Source organism: Oryctolagus cuniculus, chromosome 6 (assembly GCF_964237555.1).
Source record: "Oryctolagus cuniculus chromosome 6, mOryCun1.1, whole genome shotgun sequence".
Lineage (NCBI taxonomy): Eukaryota > Metazoa > Chordata > Mammalia > Lagomorpha > Leporidae > Oryctolagus > Oryctolagus cuniculus.
Window position 1 is genome coordinate 68,733,568 of NC_091437.1, and position 21,914 is coordinate 68,755,481.

The following is a 21,914-nucleotide window of genomic DNA, read 5'->3' on the forward strand; positions in this document are numbered from 1 at the left end:
ATGCCAAATCTAGCGAAGGAAAGATACCCACAGCACTGCTGCTATAAAAAAGCAAATTCCTAGCACCTCAGCGGCTGATGGCATTCTGCAGGGGGTTCCCTACGTTAGATGAACAGACAGTGGTGTATCAGATTGTAAGTATGTCCTGTGCTTAGTGGGCGAATTCCTTGACTCATTAGGTCAAGGCCGTATGCCCACACAGTGTCTCTGGAGCGTCACCTCTCTCGAGTGAGGGAAGATGACTCGGTTCCAAATTCTGGGATTATCAGTCCCTTATGTGAATTCACCAGGCGAACCGAAACTAAAAGGAGGAGGAGTCAAGAAGCGGCATTACGCTTCTGGGCGATGTGTGCCTAACCTGGGGTCACTTAGACAGAGGACAAGGACAAGGAAAGGTGCATAGGAGGGGGTCCTGTGCTCACCCTCTCAGAACCAAAAGGCACACAAAACACTCAAGGGCCTACTTGCCAAAATCAACGGGGGACCTTGCCGAGTCCGACATGCTGTCTCTCTCTCAGTCATGCTAGGCGTCAGATGTTGTGGATTCATTCTGAGAGGAGCCTGGTGGGGTCAAGAGGCATGGAGTCACCACGCAGAACCTGGAAGCCAAGTGAAAGCAGGCCAGAAGATAGCAGCCTGCAGACTCGTTTATTTCAGTTGGTACAGCAGCTTATATAGCCAAGGCAGCTAATCCAGTCAAGGGGCGGTATATGCCCTAATCAATCACAGCCTGTTGCCAGGCAGTTTCCAAAGCCATCAAATCACAGCCTGTTACCAGGCAGGCTCCATTATCAGCAGATATCTTGGCATGGCCTTCTCACCACAAGGATGCAACTGTACTATGGTTAGTTTAGCACAGAGGAGAAGAAAAATGTAAGTGGTAGGGTGTGGAAGAGTGAGGAAGGGAGAGACATTCAGAGCATGTAGTGTTATGTCCAGAGGGTAAGCTAACAGCTCCATGACACGTATTAAGAACAATGGCTAAGGGAGCAGGGTGCCCTTTCCCAGGAACACACATGAAGCCTGAGACTACAGACCATACCCATGATCTTGATACCAATGGCAATGACTCAGCCCCTCTGCAACAGCATTTGCTAGTTCCTGGAGAGAGTCCTCTTGCCCAGAGTATTTCTTGGCTTTTTTCTGCTGAAAAGGGAGTGGGGCTGAATCCTAAGTTCATGAAGGCCAGAAATCCAGACACTTTCCCTTTCAGAAATGGCCAGGGAAGAAAAAGACAATGAACCTCATCTTCACAGCTGGTCACAAACAAACCTCTCCTGACATCATCAAGCTTGTCACCTGGTTTCAATGAGTGCTCCAGCCCACACCCAAGTACAAAGTGGCATCACAGGCCATGGGTCAGCACCTCCAGGACTCTTTGGGGAAACTTCCCTGCCTGATGGGGAGGAGGTGGTGAGGGTCAACTTCTCCCTGCTAGACAGGAGGCTCTGACACTGTGAACTCTTGCCATCCTGTAGGTTATGCTCCACTGGAAATCTCCTGCCACTTACCCAAATAAGGGACAACATATTATATTTGTCTTTTTGGACTAGCTTATTTCACTAACTATAATGGTTTCCAGTTGCATCCATCTTATTGAGGAAGACAAGTTTTCACTGCTTTATATGGCTGAGTAATAATCTATGGTATATATGTACCATACTTTTTTAATCGAGTCATAAGTTGATGGGCATTTGTGTTGATTCCACATCATAGATATTGTAAATCAAGCTGCAATAAACATAAAGATACAGATAACTCTTTTATATGCTAATTTCATTTCATGTGGGTAAAATCCCAGGAGTTTGATCACTGGGTCATATGGTATATTTATTTTCTTTTTTTAAAATTTTTAAAATTTATTTTTATTTTTATTTTTTTAAAATTTTTTGACAGGCAGAGTGGATAGTGAGAGAGAGACAGAGAGGAAAATCTTCTTTTTGCCATTGGTTCACCCTCCAATGGCCGCCACGGCTGGCGCGCTGAGGCCGGCTCACCACGCTGATCCAAAGGCAGGAGCCAGGTGCTTCTCCTGGTCTCCCACACAGGTGCAGGGCCCAAGCACTTGGGCCATCCTCCACTGCACTCCTGGGCCATAGCAGAGAGCTGGCCTGGAAGAGGGGCAACTGGGACAGAATCCGGTGCCCTGACCGGGACTAGAACCCGGTGTGCCAGCGCCACTAGGCGGAGGATTAGCCTGTTGAGCCACGGCACCGGCTATGGTATATTTATTTTCAAAGTTCTCAGAATCTCCGTACTGTATTCCACAATAGCTCTCCTAGCTTGCATTCCCACCAACAGTGGATTAGGGAAAATTTCCCCTTATATCCTCACTAGCATTTATTCTTTTTGATTTCTGTGTAAAATCCATTCTAATTGGGGTGAGGTAAAAACTTCATTGTGGTGTTGATACGCATTTCCCTAATGACTAGTGATCCTGCTTATTTTTTGAAGTGTCTGCTGGCCATTTGAGTTTCCTTTTTGAAAAATCCATTGCCCATTTCTTTTTTTAAAGGTAATTATTATTTTTTTAATAAATATAAATTTCCAAAGTATAGCTTACAGATTACAATGGCTTTTTCCTCCCCATGACATCCCTCCCACCTGTAACCCTCCCATCTCCTGCTCCCTCTCCCATTCCATTCACATCAAGATTCATTTTCAATTCTCTTTATATACAGAAGATCAGTTTAGTATATATTAAGTAAAGATTTCAACAGTTTGTACCCACACAGAAACACAAAGTGAAAAATACTGTTTGAGTACTAGTTATAGCATTAAATCACATTGTACAGCACATTAAGGACAGAGATCCTACATGAGGAGTAAGTGCACAGTGATTCCTGTTGTTGACTTAACAAATTGACACTCTTGTTTATGGCATCAGTAATCTCCCTAGGCTCTTGTCATGAGTTGTGAAAGCTATGGAAGCCTTTTGATTTCGCCTACTCTGATAATTTTTCGACAAGGTCATAGTCAAAGTAGAAGTTCTCTCCTCCCTTCACAGAAAGATACCCCTTCTTTGATGGCCCGTTCTTTCCACTGGGATCTCACTCACAGAGATCATTCATTTAGGTCTTTTTTTTTTTTGCCAGAGTGTCTTGGCTTTCCATGCCTATAATACTCCCATGGGCTCTTCAGCCAGATCTGAATGCCTTAAGCATTGCCCATATTAACTGGATTGTTTGTTTTGTTGTTGTTGAGTTTACTGAGTGCTTTATAGATTCTGGATATTAATCCTTTATCAATTGCATAGTTTTCAAGCATTCTTTCACGTTCTGTTGTAAGATCATATGGGATATCTTTTTCAGCTTCCTGTTGATTGCCTCTTGACTTTGTTTCCTTTACAGCACAGAAGCTTCTTAGTGTAATGTAATCCCATTTGTCTATTTTTGCTTTGTCTGTGCTGCTAGGGAGTTTTCCAAGTACTCATTGCCTATGCCAATATTTTGTAGAGTTCCTCCACTGTTCTCTAGTAATTTGATGTTATCAGGTCATAGATTTAGATCCTTGAACAATTTTTGAATTGATTTTGACTACAGTTAAGGTACAGGTCTTGTTTCATACTTCTGCACGTGGAGATTCAATCTTCCCAGACCATTTGTTGAATAGACTGTTGTCCTTTTCCAGGGACTGATTTTAGCTCCTTTGTCAAAAATTAGTTTTTTGCTGATTTGTGTGTTAATTTCTTGGGATTCTATTCCATGCCACTGGTCTACATTTGTATGTCTGTATCCATCAGACTGTTTTGATTGTAACTGACATGTAGTATGTCTAGAAATCTGGGATTGTAGTCTCCAGCTTTGTTTTGTTAGTTAAGATTGCTTTAGCTACTCAGGGTCTCTTCTGTTTCCATGTGAATATTAGCACTGTTTTTTTCTAGATCTGAGAAGAATGTGAATGGTATTTTAATTGGAATCTCCACAAAACTGCAAACTGATTTTGGCAGTATGGACATTTAAGTGATATTAATTCTTCCAATCCGTGAACATGGAAGATTATTCCATTTTTTGTGTCTTCTTCTATTTCTTTCTTTAATGTTTTGTTATTTTTTTCATAAAAATCTTTCACCTACTTGGTTAAATGTATCGCAAGGTGTTTAATTTTTCTTTAACTATTGTGAATGGTATTGATCTCACCAGTTCTTTCTCAGCTATGGCATTGTCTATATATACAAAGGCTACTGATTTTTGTGTACTAATTTTATGTCCTAAAACTTTGTCAAATTCTTGTACGAGTTCCTATAGTCTCCTAGTTGAGACAAGACAGAATCATATCATCTGTAAAACAGGCATAATTTGATGTGTTTCTTTCCAATTTGCATCCCTTTGATTTCTTTTTTCTGACTAATGGCACTGACTGAAACGTCCAAGACTATACTGAATAACAATCATGAAACTCAGCATTCTTGTCTGGTTCTAGATCTTAGTGGAACTATTTCCAACTTTTCCCCATTCAATATGAAGCTTGCTGTGGTTGGTTATACATTGATTTAATTTTGTTGAGGAATGTTCCTTCTATACCCAATTAGCATGAAGGATGTTGTATTTTATCCAATGTTTACACTGTGTGTATTGACATAATCATATAATTTCTATTTGACTCAATAATGTGCTGTGAAACATTTATTGATTTGCATATGTAAAACTATCCCTACATGCCTGGAATAAATCCAACTTGCTTTGGGTGAATGATCTTTCAGATATATCATTGGGTTCATTTAGCTAGTGTTTTTTCAAGAACTTTTCATCTCTGTCATTCCTGTAATAGTAATTCCTGATGGTTTTATTTATTTCTGTGGTATCTGTTGTTACATCTCTTTCTCATCTCTGATTTTTTTATTTGGGTCTTTTCCCTTTTTTAGTTAGTTTGGCAAATAGTGAATCAATTTAGTTTATTTTTTTCAAAAAAGAAGCTTTTCATTTCACTGATATTTTGTAATTTTTGTTTTAATTTTGTTTCTTCTCTATTTTTTTTTTTCACTTTTAGTCTGTGCATTTCTTTGTTGGTGAGGTATGTTTCTTGTAGGCAGCAAATGGACGGCCCTTGTTTTCTAATCCATAGAAGTCTGAAACTTTTTTTTCAAATTTTTATTTATTTATTTATTTTGACAGGCAGAGTGGACAGTGAGAGAGAGAGAGACAGAGAGAAAGGTCTTCCTTTTGCCATTGGTTCACCCTCCAATGGCTGCTGTGGCCGGCATATCGTGCTGATCCGAAGCCAGGATCCAGGTGCTTTTCCTGGTCTCCCATGCGGGTGCAGGGCCCAAGGACTTGGGCAATCCTCCACTGCACTCCTGGGCCATAGCAGAGAGCTGGCCTGGAAGAGGGGCAACTGGGACAGAATCCAGCGCCCCATCCGGGACTAGAACCCGGTGTGCTGGCACCACTAGGCGGAGGATTAGCCTATTGAGCCACCATGCCGGCCAGAAGTCTGAAACTTTTAACTAGAGCATTTAGGACACTTACATCCAAGGTTACTATTGATAAGTAACGACTTAGCCCTACGATATTTCCACAAACATTCCTATTGTTTACTGTGAATTTATATTAGAATTGAATTATGTCTTTCCATTTTATCCCAGCTGGTAGGCTGTCTGATGAGAAGTCAGCTTTGAGTCTAATTGAAGACCTTCTGAAAGTAATTTGGCATTTCTCATGAACATTTGACAATCTTTTCTTTATGTTTTCCTGTTGAAAGTTTGACTACAATGTGTTGTGGTGAAGATATTTTCTTGTTATGTCTAATAGGAGTTCAATATGCTTCCTGTACTTGGACGTCCTTTCTTTTTCTAAATTGGGAAGTTCCACATTGCCTTTATTTCTATGTTTCCAAATGCTTTATTTATGGTAAAACAAGCAAAACCACTGAAATACATTGACCACTGACCTGCTACACAACCATTTATAGGCTAAAACAAGAAAGTCTCTTCTTTTGCATAAGTAACTAGTCTGTGCTAGCTGAGAATATGTTATAGTTCAAACAATCTACCCATTCCTTCATAGTCCCTGTGAATTTCCTTCAATCTAAAAGCCAGGTATGTTTTTCACTTTGAGAGAACTTCTTGTCTTCTGGGATCTCACCTCTTAAAAAACAAAATCCACATATTTTTCATTCTGGCTACCTAACATGCAAATCACACTTCAAATATGACTGTCAATGTCATTTTTTATGAACTTGAAGGAATTGTTGTCAACTCTAAAACACATCATATCACTGTCCTGACAAATTCTCTGAAATAGTTTAAGAATCTCAATTCTTAACTTACACAATCACAGTGGTTTTTTTTTTTTTTTCATCCTAAATGCCTTGAAACACTTTTTGGTTTGGTTTTGAGTTTTCTTCTGATATGTACATATGGATGACAGCTCTGACCAAGAAAGTTGGAAACCGTTTTAATAAGTTATAAAAGGAAGCCTGCTGACACTTTGATCTCAGCCTTTCAGCCTCCACAATTATGGGAAAATGTATTTCTGTTTTTTAAGCCAAATAACAACAATAAAATACAATAAATAAAAGAATTACACAGTTCAGAAAAGGAACGATGTGCACAGTGAGATGACAGCTGATATCAGGGGCCTCTTTGTTATGGGACAGGGTTTATCCAGCTAAGCTTACTTCAGGTTCTTCCTCCACACGTATAAGAAATCAAATGTGGAGTCATATGGATTTACAGAAAAAAAGGAATTATTTGGAGCCAAACAAAAGTGCAAGTTCAAGACCCAAGTCATGCAACTCCGCCTTTCAAGTAAATAAATAAAATCTTTAAAAAATAGCAGAAATCCCATGGTGTCAGGTATATAAGAATGGGCGTGCCCCATGGTAATTTATTATAATGACCTACAAGTCAAAGGGTGCTAAACACATCCAGCAGCCATGCTGGATATTTCCAGCTAGAGCTAGGTTCAAGTTTCCAACACTGTAGAACTTGCAGTTCTGCTACTCTTAAATGGGGGTGCGACTTGCTGGTATATAGAAGTAGGGTGTGTGCCTTTTACAGGAAAAGAGGGCTGTCCTGCACACAGGGCAGGAGAGGAGCAAGGATATTGCAAAGAAGAGTACCCATTAAATGGGTGGTGCCAGGTCATCACAGGGGTCAGCAGAGCTATCCTGCTACATGCCAGAAGTGGGCATCAAAATGTGATCACTTAGAAATGCCAATCAAGGACTTAGATGATCAGCAAAAACCTAGGATTGCGGATTACACACTCCATTGCGGCCAGGTTTCACTGGGGCTGTTGAAATTATGCTTGCACCTCACTGCTAAACTCCACCTCAGCTGGAGCTGTCCAGTCACTGACCTACAATGTTGGGCAGGTCAGAAAGGAGCAATCAGACATTAGCTGTCAAACTGCAACAAGGCTGAAGCTGTCAATCATTAGCTCCTCTCATTAAGTACCAATCTTCCACAACAATTTGAGTATTTCAAATGAGGACTGATCAGCAGAGGCAAGGAAAGACTGATTATTGAGAGGGAACCACCTGATGAATCATAGGTAAAAATGTCCCGATATCAGAGACATCTGGGCCAATGCCTGTTCCCTCAGCCACAGTGAATCCCTCATCATTTCTGAGGTGTACTCTAGAATAATAAAAAATTCTGGTTTTATCATGGGGAAAAGGCTAACCCCAGGCTCAATAATGTTGTAGAAATGCCTTACCAAGTATAAAATTAAACTAGAAACCAAAGTGTTCTAAAGTGACATAAATTATTTCCAGAACAGACCAAAGAATTAAAAATATACAGCACCTAAAACAAATGGACATCCAGAAGAGAAAAAATATGAACTACATACATTATGTCTTACACAGAATGTTATTCAATATGGATCATAGATCCAATTATAAAATAAAACACACGGAATTGTCTTCATGAGAAAAATGTAGCTTTGGTAATTACTTTCCAATACAACAAAAATGTACATTAATAAAGAATTCATAATTCAGTTTCTGTGAAAGTTAAACATTTTGGTTTGTGAAAGACTCTTTTAGAATGAGAGAGGTATAACTATAAAAATATGGGTGTAATCATAAATGAGAGAAAGGACAAGTATCCAGAATGTACAATTACTCTCTTAAAACTCAACAAGAGACCCCCCACACCCACAATTAAAAATGGAAAAAGCCCCTACACAATATTTCTCCATGACTGACCTCCAGATACAAAGAAGCACAGGGAACAATGTTGCACATCAAACACCATGAGGTAATTGGGAAGGACACCACACACAAATGCTCACACACACACACCCATTACAATGGTAAAAGCTCAAACATCTGTCAAGGGGACAGATTACCAGAATACAGACAAAGGGAATTCCAATTCATGGCTAATGAGACTTCAGTTTGGCAGTTCTGTATAGAGCTAAATGATGTCTGAACATGACTAAGCTATCATATACCAAGGCATATTTACCCATCTGAATTGAAAATATAGGTCCATACCAAAACCTTCATGTGGATGCTGATAGCTTCTTTGAGTTGCAAGTTATGAAGATGACTCCATAGACAAATGGGTAAACAAATCCTGCCACATATAGCAGAATTTGATGCAAAAAAGATGCAAAAAATGTTATAATTAAGTGGAATTTAAATAAGGAATGCAATACTTGAGTCAATAAATATGATGCATCAATCAAAAACAGTGAAAAAGAAAAAACGTAATTTAATAGATGAAAAAGCAAACTAAAAAATTCAATATCCCTTCAAAATAAAACTTATCAACATATTAGATATAGAAAGGAACACTTATACAAATTAAGTTCACATCTGACAAAATTCCCAGCTACTATCATATTAATGACAAAAAGTTAAGAGTGTATCTATTCTCTAAGATCTACAACAAGACATGGATACTCATGTTCACCATCCTTACTCAACCTTGTCCCATTAGGAGCAATGGACAAGGGGGAAAAATAAAAGACATACATGTTGGAAAACAAGTCATCAAACTACCATACTTACAGACAATATAATTTTATAATTTTTTTGACAGGCAGAGTTAGGCAGTGAGAGAGAAAGACAGAGAGAAAGGTCTTCCTTCCATTGGTTCACCCCCAAAATGGCTGCTACAGCCGGTGCCCTGAGCTGAACTGAAGCCAGGAGCCAGGTGCTTCCTCCTGGTCTTCCATGCAGGTGCAGGGCCCAAGCACTTAGGCCATCCTCCACTGCCTTCCCGGGCCACAGTAGAGAGCTGGACTGGAAGAGGAGCCACCGGGACAGAATCCGGTGCCCCGACCGGGACTAGAACCCAGGGTGCCGGCGCCGCAGGTGGAGGATTAGCCTAGTGAGCCACATTATAAAAATTATAAAATTTTTATACACTGATTTATTGATTTGAGTGTCAGAATTATGGGGGTAGGCAGAGAGGGAGGCGGGGGAGGGAGGGAGAGAGAAAGAGAGAGAGAAGGAAATTTCTTCCATCTACTGGTTCACTCACCAGATGGCTGCAACAGCTAGGGATTATCCAGGCCAAAGCCATCAGCTTCCTCCAGGTCTTCCAGATGGGTAGCAGGGGCTACACTCCAGTCTATTATGAGGGAGCTGGATTGGAAGTGGAACAACTGAGACATGAACCAGCACCCATATAAGATACGAGCATCACAGGTGGCAGCTCTACCCACTATGCCATGAGGCCAGCCCCAACATGATGTTACATAAAGAAAAACCCAAATACTATACCAAAAAACTTAAAGCTAATAAAATAATTCAGTAAAGCTGAGGAGTACAAGATCAACATGCAAAAAATCCATATTTTTATGCACTAATAATGAATCAGCTGAAAGAGAAATGAAGAAAAAAATATTTTACAATAGTTGCTAAAAAATCTAGGACAAAATTTAACCAAGAGGTGAAAGAACTCCACAACAAAGCCAATAAAGTATTCATGAAAGTAACTGAAGAAGACAAAAAATGGAAACATACCCAATGCTCACGGATTGGAGGAATTCATATTTTTCAAATGCCCATGTTATCCAATACAATCTATATATTTAATGCTTTTCTAACAATGAACTAATGACATTCACAGAAAAAAAGGAAACAAAAATAAAATTCATATGGAAACATGAAAGACCCTAAGTAGCCGGAACTATCCAGAGCAAAACAAATAAAGTTGAAAACATAACAGTATCTGACTTCAAAACATACTGCTAAGACTGTAGTAACCAAAATAGCATGGTTGTGGTGGCAGTTTTGGTGCTGGTATCGAAAAAGACACATACAGCAGGAAAACAGAATGAAGAATACAGAAAAAAGATCACAAATCTCTGACAAAGTCATGCAATGGAAAAAGGACAGTATCCTCAAGAAATGGTGCTATGAAAACTGGGTATCTAGCTGAGGAACAATGAAAACTACTACCCCTATCAGCAACTACAAACTTCAATTCAAAAGGGCCAAAAGTATAAAACTCTTACAGGAAAATACATGGGGAGCGATTGTATTGGTCTGAACAAAGAATTGTGGGATAGGACCCCAAACAAAGGCAACAAAGGCAAAAACTGACAAATAGGATATCATCAAACAAATGAGCTTGTGGATGGCAAAAGAAACAACATATCTCACAGGAACTTCAGAAGGGGAAAAAATATCTGCAAACAATTTTTCCAACAAGTTAGCCAGAATACAAGGGCATCAAAAACTCTGAGAAAATGCAATTAAAGGTTACAATTATCTCCTTCCAAAGATTTCTGAAATCCATGGGAAGCTTTTTCATGATATGAACTCTTTATACACTTTTTGAAGAACTTGGGATGCATGATTTCAGAAATTTTGCACCAAAATTCAATGCTCTACTACTTCCATTTTAATGTTTCTGCAACATGAAATGAAGTATGCATGTTGATGCAAAATTCTTTTAATTCATGAATATGAGAGGTCTTCAAAAAGTTCATGGACAACATGAACTATGCAGGAACTGGGAATGTACTTCAAAAAATTTGCATCAACATAAAGTTATCCTTAATTCCATATTTCTTTTTGTAATTTTGCCCTAATTCAAGTTAATTCTGTAAATACATTAAAAAACTACATTATCCTTACATGAATATAACAAACTATGGCACTAAAAACTTTTCTTACCTCATTTTTTGAAAGGCAGACATGTTTGTGTGCATGTGGGCATGCACTCACACAGCATTATTTTAACCCCAAAAGCTTAGTTCACTATCCCAATGTCTGCAGCTGATGAGGTTGAAATGAGATCTGCTCAGCTCAGGAACTCAATCTGAATCTCTCACATGGGTGGCAGAAACCCAAGCACTTTAGCTACCATCACTGTCCCCCAGGGTGCACACTAGCAGGAAACTGAAACGGGAAGCATAAATGGGATTATAACTCAACCAATCCAATATGGGTTACAGGTATCATGAGGAAGAGTTAATGGTTATGCCAAATAACCAGACACTCATGAATGTTTTTTAAAGAAGTATTTACTTATTTACCTAGATATCTATGCATTTATCTATTTGACAGAGAGAGAGAGAGAGAGGGAGAGAGAGAGATGATCTTCCATCTGCTGGTTCCCTTTCCAAGTGGCCTTAACACCTAGGGCTGGGCCAGGCTGAATCCAGGAACCAGGAACCCCATCCTGTTCTCCCACATGGAAGCAGGCATCCAAGCACTTCAGACATCATCCACTGTCTTCCCAGACACATTAATAGGAAGGTGGATCAGAATTGAAACATACAGGAATAGCAGCAGCAATCCAGTACATGATGTCAGCTTCACAAGAGGCAGCTTGTCCCACATGCCACAATGCCAGTTTCAAGCCCCCACAAGCTTTCTGAATTACCTTTGTACATCCCTGGCTTCCACAGAAAGGGACCATAGCCCCTGAGCCCACCCCCATCACTGCATACTCCCCTACATGTGGCTCCCACTACAGACAGGCAGGGCAGCAGCTTACAGGAGTACTGTGCCTGAGGCACCAGGCCTAGGTGGTTGATGAGGCACCAGGCAAAGGCAATATGGCCTGACATAGTATGCCTGGTTTCACCCAGTTCAAGCAGAGTACCTGGGATGCTTCTAGCAGCTGATGCTGGATAGCTTGGCAAACTGGGGTTACCAAATATGCGTTCATTGGATTTTGGGCCCTGTATCTCAGGCAGTGATTAACTCGACATCCACATATTAAAAATTTAAACTACTATTATGTTACACCATGCCATTAAAATCAACTCAAAATGGACTGACGATTCACTCAGAAGATCCAAAAACTTACAACTTGTAAAAAAAGTAGGAGCAACTTCTTTCCCATTAGTCTCAAAAATAACTGTTTATATATAACAGCAAAAGCACAGGCAAGTCGCCAAAGAGATACATAAAATGGAGTTGAACACTGCCAATGCTCAGGGAAACTCAAATCAAGACCACTATGAACTCATGTTGCTAAAATGGCTACTATCAAAAAATTAAAAGGCAACCAGTCTTGAACTGGATATAGAGAAAGGAAAACATATACATAGTTGGTAGGCAGGTGAATTGGTGTATCTACTATGGATAACTGTATGGAGGATCTTCCAATAAAATTAAAAATGGAACTATTTTATGCTAAATCAATTCCACTAATGTATATGTTTGCAGAGCAAATAAAATAACTACCTCAAACAAATACCTGCACCTCCATGCTCAAGTCAGAATTATTCACAGAAGCAATATATATAAATAAGCCAACTGTCTATCAAGAGATAGAAAAATACTTTGTATGGTGTACACAAAAAAAATCCTATTCATCCTTAGAAAAGAAAGAAATCATGGTATCTATTACACATGGATTTGAAAGTATGGATGGATCTGGAGGACATTGTGTTGTGTGAAGTAGGACACAGAATGAAAAGTACTATATGATCTCACTTCCTGTGGAATCTAAGGAGGTCTGCCTGGTTCTAGGAGTGAAGGCAATGGGAAGACAACACAAATTTGGAGCTATGAAATGAATTAAGTTCTTAGACCTAATGTAAAGTTCAGTAGCTATAGTTAATACCAAATTATATACTTGCAATTCTGCTAAGATTGTAAATATGCTTTAAAGAAAGATAACTATGTAAGCAGATAGCCATGTTAGTTTGATCATGCTAATCACCTCATAATGTATATGTGCATGGGGAGTCCAAGGACTTTGTGAATTTTTAGGATTAAAAGATCTTGGAAATTTTCCAAAATAGTTTTAAAACCATAACATATATCAAACCACCTAGTTTCATGTGTCAGAAATGGCTCAATGGTGTATTTTCATCAGAACGTAGCTTAGCCTTGATGATGCTGTGATACCAGGCCTCAGTAGCACACAGGGTAGAGAATTGCAGAAACCCACAGTAGTTTAACTGCTGAGCCTGCTTCATATGTCCTGCCCTTTGTATTTTTTGTAACCAGTGCCTCAACTATATCTATAACCAGTAGCTACACAGCCCTTGTTGGTGCTACTTCCTGGTATCAGTCTGAACCAACAGCTGTTGAAAGTACCCTCCTGGATATTTCTCACAAGTCCCCCTTCCCTATGTTGCTCCACCTCTTAACCCCAGCTAAACCATTCCCTCCTTCCTTCTCCTATCTGCCCAGCAAATGGTCTGGGTACTCACTCTTTTATTACCTGACCTCACAATTAGGGGCCATCCGGGTTTAGAATGGAGCTCTCAACTTTCTCAACAAAGTGAGAAACAGGGGGAAAGGACCTTTGCATGGCAGGGAGAAAAAGAACTGAATGCCTGAGAGTATCAGCCTGCTTCCACCAGCTGGCCACTGCTCTCAAGAACAGGGGAAATAAATGCCTTGCTTTCTGCTTCCTTCACGTTCCTGAGTGTATCCTGTGGTGGGCAGGTATACATTTCCCACACATGGCTTAAATATATACAGCATCTGTTATATATATGATATATAACATAATATACATATATTAGTTATACTCCTATAACCTTGAAAATATTTCTACTAGCACAAAACATTCCTTTATTAAAAATATAAATTGAAAATAATTTAGGAAATAAATGAATATCTTGGAAACAGGGAAGTTTTCATAAAACAAAATGAAAATTTGAGTAGCCTAAATTTGAAAAAGTCTTATATTTTGACATTTTAAAGTTAGATGTCTACTTGTCTAGAGAGCATGTTTTCAAAAGCTAAGGTGATACCCAAATAGAAAATTATAATGTCCCTGTGCGCACCCTAAAATTGAAAACTCAAGGAATATATAAGAATGTGCTTGTGAAAAATAAAAGAAAAAGAACACTGGAGTTATATATTCTTCTCCCATCAAGAAGTTAAATGATTTTTTTCAAGTATCCAGTACGTGTAAACACAGAATCATATATTGTAGGAGGGGTGAAAATCAGACCAATCAACCAATGGAAATGAAGACAAAGGGCCAAATGAGCTTGTAGATCAGGGCAGTAGCACGTAGTCAGTGCTCAGTAGAGGACCACCCTAGGCTTATGATTTAATGCTCTCTGGTTGCTGTTGTGGATTTCTTATTCAATTTGACTTGTATTTGTTTTCTCTTATGAAGTCAGATAGGATGATGGTAAATGTGTGTGGGCTTGAAATTCATACACAGTTTCACATCTCTCTACTTAACTGGAATGGGTCTTGGCCACCTTCCTCAGCAACATGGCCCTAAAAAGCCTTCCTTTGCCCACTCTTGTCTGGTGACCACTGCAGCCCACTTGGTTCCAGGCAATGGTTGGGTGTGGTCACATTATGTTTTGGGTTACAGATTTCCAGAAGGGCCCTGATAATTTCTCATCTAAAATCAATCTCAATTCATCATGTTTCTATATTTAAATCCTTAACAATTTGCAAATAAATTGTTTTGCATTTTCAGTGTTTCCTAGGTCCTACCAGCTACGGAGCTGGTCACCTGAAGAATAAGAACTCAATTGGAAAAACCATAGAAACAAACGTACTGACAAAATGAAGATACTGCATATCCAAAGAAGACAAAGCAAAAATTACTAAAGCCAAAAATATGAAACCAGGACCCACACAATTGCATTTATAAAACCTCTCCCTGGGATGAGAAGCAGTACAGCTCTGTGGCACCCTAGTCACCAGGGACATGGACTTTGCTGGGGACATGAGGGCTCCCTCCGGACATTCTTCTCCTTTGGCATCATCACTGGATCAAGGCAGCCATCTCTCTACTAAACAGGGTGCTCTGTGCCCTTTTATCATAAACACTGGGAACACAATAAATGTCATGATATATTTCACTGGAAAAGTACAGGAGCAAATATACATATTTCTTGAACCTCAATAACGTTGGATGTCCTGAGAATCACTCCATTTCTGAATACACAGAACTCAGCTCCACGCCCAGTATAGACTGCTCCAGCACAACAGTCTGTCTTCCCATGTGATGGGCATGGATCCTTCCCACAGAGACACCAGGAGGTAAAATGACACATCATAGCTTCATGGGGATAAGAGGTCACAGAACACTTAGGAGCTAAGTACAGAAACAACAGATTTCTTTCCCATAACTAAGTGAATATGTAATTTATTATTCTGATTTTGAATATAACAATTGATGTATAGAATTTATTTAAATGTGTATCTTTGAAAATAGCACTCTTTAAACTGCAAATATACCATTTCAGGCAGGGATTCACTGTCCTCCATGTCTGTCCTCCCTCAACAGTAGCATAATACGAAGTTCACAAATACTTGCAATGTTGAATAGAAGGGATTATGTAGCTGTCCCTTATACATGTGCATGTGCACACCATTGACAACCAACATTCTAATACTGCTGAAGTGAATGCATTTCTATTTAACTCCCCATATGCCTCTGTACATTCTGCAACAGTATGATCAACAGGGAAAATGCACCCTAAGATATTGGGTATAAATTATTTAAAGTTTCGGATTTTTGTTAAAAAAAAGTTGGCCCATTTAGTCTTCCACCAGTACACTGTGTGTTTATAGCCTAGGGTCCCTGTATGTGGTGGTCATAGGAGCAAAGACAGAGAAAAGGTGACTGAATAGAGAAAGATCTTGAAAGCAAAAACCAGAGAGTCACATATAGGTGTGGCTTTAAGAGAAGCAAAGGGAACAGATTCAGATTTCTGTATTGTGTTTCTGGAAAGACAGTTGTTGCCAAAAACCATAAGAAGGGCAAAAAATCATTTTTCCCCTTTGGCTTGTGTTGTTTTTGTGTGTGGGGTGATTATGATGAAATTACGGAGCCAAGCTAGAAAAACATAATACAGCAAGAAGACAAATTCATGAGCTGTTAGAAAGAATTCTAGCTAAGGATGGGAGAAAACACAAGACCAACTCCAAACCCTGCAAAGTCGCAAAGCTGTCTAGGAAGAGAAAACCTAAAAGAAAATATACCAATCTTAACGCAAGGTCATTTTAACTTGAGGACTGGAACAAACAAAAGGGATTCAAAGAAAGATCTAGAGAGAACAAAGAACAGCCAGGCACATTGCAGGTAGCTTCATCAAAGGGCGGTTTCTAAGCCCTCACCAGGTCGGAGCTGGTAAGGTGAACACTGAGGAACTGGCACCCGCAGCTCAGGGCTGACCCGAAGGACTGAAGGCCGACTTCCCCACACCCCCAGGAGGAGCGAAGCGCTGCCCTGAGCCCGTCAGCATGCCCTCAGTACAAGGGTCATCGCCCGATGCTAAACTTCAAGCCTCGACAAAACCACTCAAACTAAACCGCTTTCTTTCACCTAACCCAGCTTCTTGTATCTGCCCTCAGCAGGATAAAACAGAATCGGGCCTTAGTAGGAGCTGGACTGAGAGGACAGGGTCCTGAAACTGAGACCCTGCTTCCCCTAAGTCAAAACACAGGGAAATGAAGTCACCACCAGGGAGGAAGGGGGAACCAAGCAACTGAAAAACAGCAGCTCCGCCCCGCAGGAAGCCCCTGTGCCCAGTCCCGCTGCTCCCTGACCACCCTCCCCTCCTCCATGCACAACGGCGCGAGGCGCGAGGCTGCGGGGCATGCGCTGGGGCTGAGGGAAGTCCCCGCGTGCCCAGACCCGCTAGGATGCTCAGGTGCTGGCGGAGGCCCAGCCTCAACCCAGGGGCCAGCGAGGCCCCAAGAACGTGCAGTCCCAGCGGTGAACCAAGGTGCATGTAGCCCTGAGCCGCCCTCTGGAAGGCTGCTTCCAGCCACAGCTGACCAGCAGCACCGCCTTCCCCCTCCAGGACGCCCTGCCCCCACACTCAGCATTCCCGTGGCCTCTATGGTGTCCAGGTTCTGAGGCAAGGGACGCTCAGGGAGCACAGAGGCTGAGTCACCTGCGTGACTCAACAGCGGAACAGCCTCGCTGCGTCTCTGGCTCCACAACCCGGAACCCATGCCCAACTGTGGCGTCAAGATCCCACAGGATCTTGTAACATGGCTGCCAGCGCGTCTCACTGAACACACCGCACAACCCATAGACACGTACCACGTCACAAAAGATGCAGCCAATAACAAGCCTTCATAACACAGAGACTCTTAGGGCCCAGAAATTCATGATTTTAAACAAGATCTCCCCAGGAGGGCTGCGATCAGACTACTGTGCTGATCTGTGATTTAGAGTTCTATTGAATGTTGCAATACGTTTCTTGATGAGTAAATGTAATTTATGTTTAAGGATCAACCAAGTCATTGATGTGGTATCTGGTTTCCTTTTACAAAACATCTGAGTAAAATTTTCTATTTTTACAAAATATGTTCCTAAGAAACTTAATTAATTGCAGAGAGGAAGATGAAACCAGCTTCTCTGTTTCTCAAAGAAGAAAGTTCCTGTGGTGTGAACTCAGATTTATTCAACACCGTGGCATTATAATTAATGTACTGGGTGAGAAGACCAATTTTCTTATCTACCTTTTCCAGGTAAGTACATTCCCTGAACTCTGTCATGGTTCTATTTTGGCTTTTAATCAGAAAAATAGAAAGAAATCTGTCAAGCTGTACAGTATTCCTGATAACTGCAGTAAGAAACAGCTCCAAGAGTGTAAAACAAATGTCACTTTTAGAAGTGCCTTAAAAGAACATTTGCCTTTCAAGTAAAATGTTTCTCTTAATGTACAGTGTAGAGAATTATAAATATGAGTTACATGTTAGAAATAAAACTGGAAAGATGAGAATAACATATGGACTGTAATGAGACCTTGTAAGGTCAAGAATATTCAGTAAATCGATCACATCCAAACAAGGGAAGAAAGGAAACCACAAACACTCCAGCAACCAGGGGAACCTGCTCCCTATACCTAAAAGGTCTACCCTGGAGGCTCCTGGGAAACATTCTTCCAATACAAAGCAGATATGCAGATACTGTGCACTAGGTTGTGGGCACCATTCAACTGCCAGACTCTGAGCTTATCCTCCAGGGTCTTCTACTCCACTGCAGTATCTTGGAGGGCAGGCAGGTGGGTCACTTTTTTCTCCCAACTTTAAAGCATCTGAGACTGAAGACAAGCCTTCCAGAAGCGATCAGTGAATGAATGAATCAGTCATTGGGGGGCCACAATACTGTGTGATGTAATTGCTACCACCGATGACGAACTATCCAACAAATCCCAGCACTGTCCTCTGGCTAGTGCAGACTTCCATTGCTTTTGGCTCTTCCTGTGAGTCTTTCCCTGGGGCAGAGCAATTGCCTCAGGGAGCAACAAAGAAGAATGCAAGACCTTGGCCAGCTGCAAAGACTTGCAGATCCTACAACCTGGGAAGTGAAAGGAGCATCATATTGTACAGTCCCCTTGGGGCCTCCAACTGCCCCAAACATCAGCACCCTTCACAGCAGACACTTAGCAGAGGCATTTGTTTCCTGCCCCTGGAAACTGAGTCATTTCCACATGGCACCTGGATCCAAGTCCCTGTCACTGGGAGTGCATGCAGAAAGGGTGTTACAGCAGCACAGCTGACTGAGCAGAGGGGACAGCAGGCAAATACCATGACCTGGAGGGGTAGTTGCAGGTAAGGGACATTCAGAGCATGCACAGCGATGTCTCCCAGCAGTGGAAGATAACAGCTCCTGTAGGCCTCTATCAAGAGTGGCCAAGAGACCTGGGTACCCTTCCCCAGGATCACACACAGAGTCCTGGATCACAGATCCAGCAGCACACAATCCAAATAGCAACACTTGGAGATGAGCACCCCTTTTCTGCACACTTCCAGATAGATGTGAGTGGTAAAGAACCATCCAAGAAACCATCCTCTTGTAACTTGGATGACTAACTGACTGCTACTATACCAGCCTCACCAAGTAAGCATGTGGTCCCTCCAACTGCCCATGGAGTGCCAGGAATAACAGAGAGCCAAAGACTAGCTCCACTTTGGGGTTTTTGCAGGATTTTTGATTCCCTGAGAAGGAGCCTCTTGCCCAGGGTTCCCCTTTTCATCCTATCCACTGTCTCCTGGGAGCCAGTGTCCTAGGACATCCTGATACCTGAGTTCATGTAGGTCACCTGCAGCTACTATGCTCCAAATGCCAGAAAAACTCCCCCATTGAGATGGCCATGATGGAAAACGGACAAAACTCACCTTCCTCTCCCTCTCCAAAACAAAGCCTCCTGTGCCCTGCTGTCATGCAGCAGATCACCTGCTGGGTACCACGAGCCCAGGACCAGAGTCCTCCAAAGGACTCCTGTCCTTTGAGACTTCCTGTCAGGGCAGCTCGCACAGGACCTAGAGTGATGGTTCTTGACCTGCTGGAGAGAACCCTGCCATGTGCAATGGGAAAGGGCACAGCAAGGCTTAACCTTCTCTGGAATCCACTTTCCACTGTTCAGAGGCCGCCCTGCCATGCCGCCTACCTGAAATTCCCCTGCCTTCTTCCTTTGGTGTTTTGAGCCTAAAGGCACGAACCTTCCTGGACCGAAGCCAGAAGGTGAAGTGACGTGGGAAATTGACTATAGCAGTAGAGCAGTAGAGCTCCTCAAGCTACCTTGGGGCTGTGAGCCCCTCCCAGGTCTCCACAGCTGGAAGCACTTCTCACCTCTGGGCACTCACCCACTCTGTATTTGCTGGCATCTCTGGCAGTTCTGGGTTTCTGTTTGGGTCCCCGTCGCGGGTGTGCTGTATGGCTAGCGGCCAGAGCTTGGAAGGTACCTGGGAAGGGCAAGTGGGTCACTCATGGACTTTTTACACCTGAGCTTCCCTGAGATTTGCTGGAGCAGAACAACCCTGCCTACCCCTGCTGCTCTACACCTCTCAGTTACCTGGCTGCAGAACAACATCAAATCCTACGGCTTCTATGTCTCTAGCTTGTCCTAACTTACAAAGCTCTAATATTCCAGCTTGTGACATAGAACAACCAAATGGGGTGCTATTGTCCTTAAATAAGTAAACAGATGGCCAAGAATTTTAAAATTAGAAATCTCTGGACACTGCCATGTCATGGAATGGCATGAGAGAACTAAACATGAATGGAGGTCAGGATGGCTACAAGGCTGGATGTCTCCACTTTTACACTTCTAAATAATTTCCAAAGTGCAGAGAGCTCAATTTCTCCTGCCCAGTTTCCTATTAAAAAGCAGAGCCAGGCTGAGTGCATCTCATCCCATCTAGAGCCAGGACCAAGGGAACCCCATGGCCTATGGAAAGTAAAGATGAGCACATAAGTGCCAGAGAAGCTGCAAAGCGGAGCAGATTTGTGTTCAGACTGAGACAGGAGAGCAGCAACGTCTTGTGTGGAAAACCAAAAACTGTGGCTGCAGTTTTCCAAAGTGGCCCAACCTACCCAGTACCATCCTTTCCTTCCCTCTGTTCTGTGCCAATCTTGAACATCACAGGTGGGGGAGCTAGTCTCCAGCTGTCTCAGGTTGTATAACCAGCAGTCCAGCATAGCAAGCCCTCATTTCCTGAGCAGGTCATTCCAACAATGAGCATGGGGAACAGGAACAGCCTGGGTCCATGTGCACTGAAGAAAGCACCTTCCACTCTGGGCAGGAGCTGTTCTCTTCCAACTCAGCTGAGTCTGCCAAGCCCAGAGAAGCTGGGAAACAGAAGGGATAAGGTTGACATGGAGGGACCACATGGGATGTGCCCCATCTCCTGAAGGCTCTGATGCAGGGACTAAATCTCTGTGAATGGTGGGTAGTTCCCCTTGCAGAGCTAAGCTACACGCCAATGAGGCTAAAGCTAGAGGCAAAGGTATCATGAGTGATGAGAAGGCTTGATGGGCCTGGAGGCCACTTCCAAGAATGAAGCCATTGCTACTCACTCCTGTGGGTGCTGAAGAGCCTGTTGTAGGGGCTCCTTTTGCTCCTACATCACAGGCTGCATCCTGGCTAAGGATCAGGGCCTCAGCATTGTACAGGGACGAATGTTATTTTGTGGATACCAAGTGTTCTCAGGGCCACAACTCCCAGTTAGTTGGGTTCCATCTCAGAGCTGAATCCCAGGACATGCTAATGTTCCTCTCACTGACAGCTGAGCCAGGCCTAGATAACTCAGGGGTCACAGCAGTGCTTTTGCTGTCAGGAATGGTTCTGCCCCTTTGGGGTTTCACCTCCCAGGTCAAGTACATCACTTCCATCCCAGGACCCAAAGTGGTAGGATCCCTTACTACATGGCCCTCCCAGGACATTCAACGTAATTCTACTGCTGGGGAGAAGATCCTCATCCCTATCCCAACTCTGCTTTTTCAATAGTCTGGCCTCCATGCTAGCCACCATCTCCAAAAGAGTGCTGTAGATGGGAAGCTATTCAGGTTGCCTCAGCAGAGAAGAGAAAAGAGTTCCATGAACATGTAAATCATACTAGAACATCTCTAGATTTAAATCATCTTCCAGTGCATCTGTCAAAGATAAATACTATATTTGTGGTCCCTGAATCAATGTGGTATGCCAATTCTGACAAGCCTGAGGAAGTACTTGCCTTGAACATGTAGAAATCAACAGAGGGGCTGGTGCCGTGACACAGTGGATTAATCCCCTATCTGCAGTGCTGCCATCCCATATGGGCACTGG

At 42.0% G+C, this 21,914-nt stretch overlaps 1 long non-coding RNA gene across 1 annotated transcript in view; it reads left to right on the plus strand.

The window, feature by feature from the left end:
* The window catches only part of LOC127487626 (uncharacterized), an 80,696-nt gene that overhangs the window by 37,868 nt on the left and 20,914 nt on the right, over positions 1-21,914 (plus strand). The window contains exons 2-3 of the long non-coding RNA XR_007914646.2: positions 14,819-15,387; positions 17,697-17,832. This is a non-coding gene — a long non-coding RNA (uncharacterized lncRNA). The remainder of the gene's footprint in view (positions 1-14,818; positions 15,388-17,696; positions 17,833-21,914) is intronic.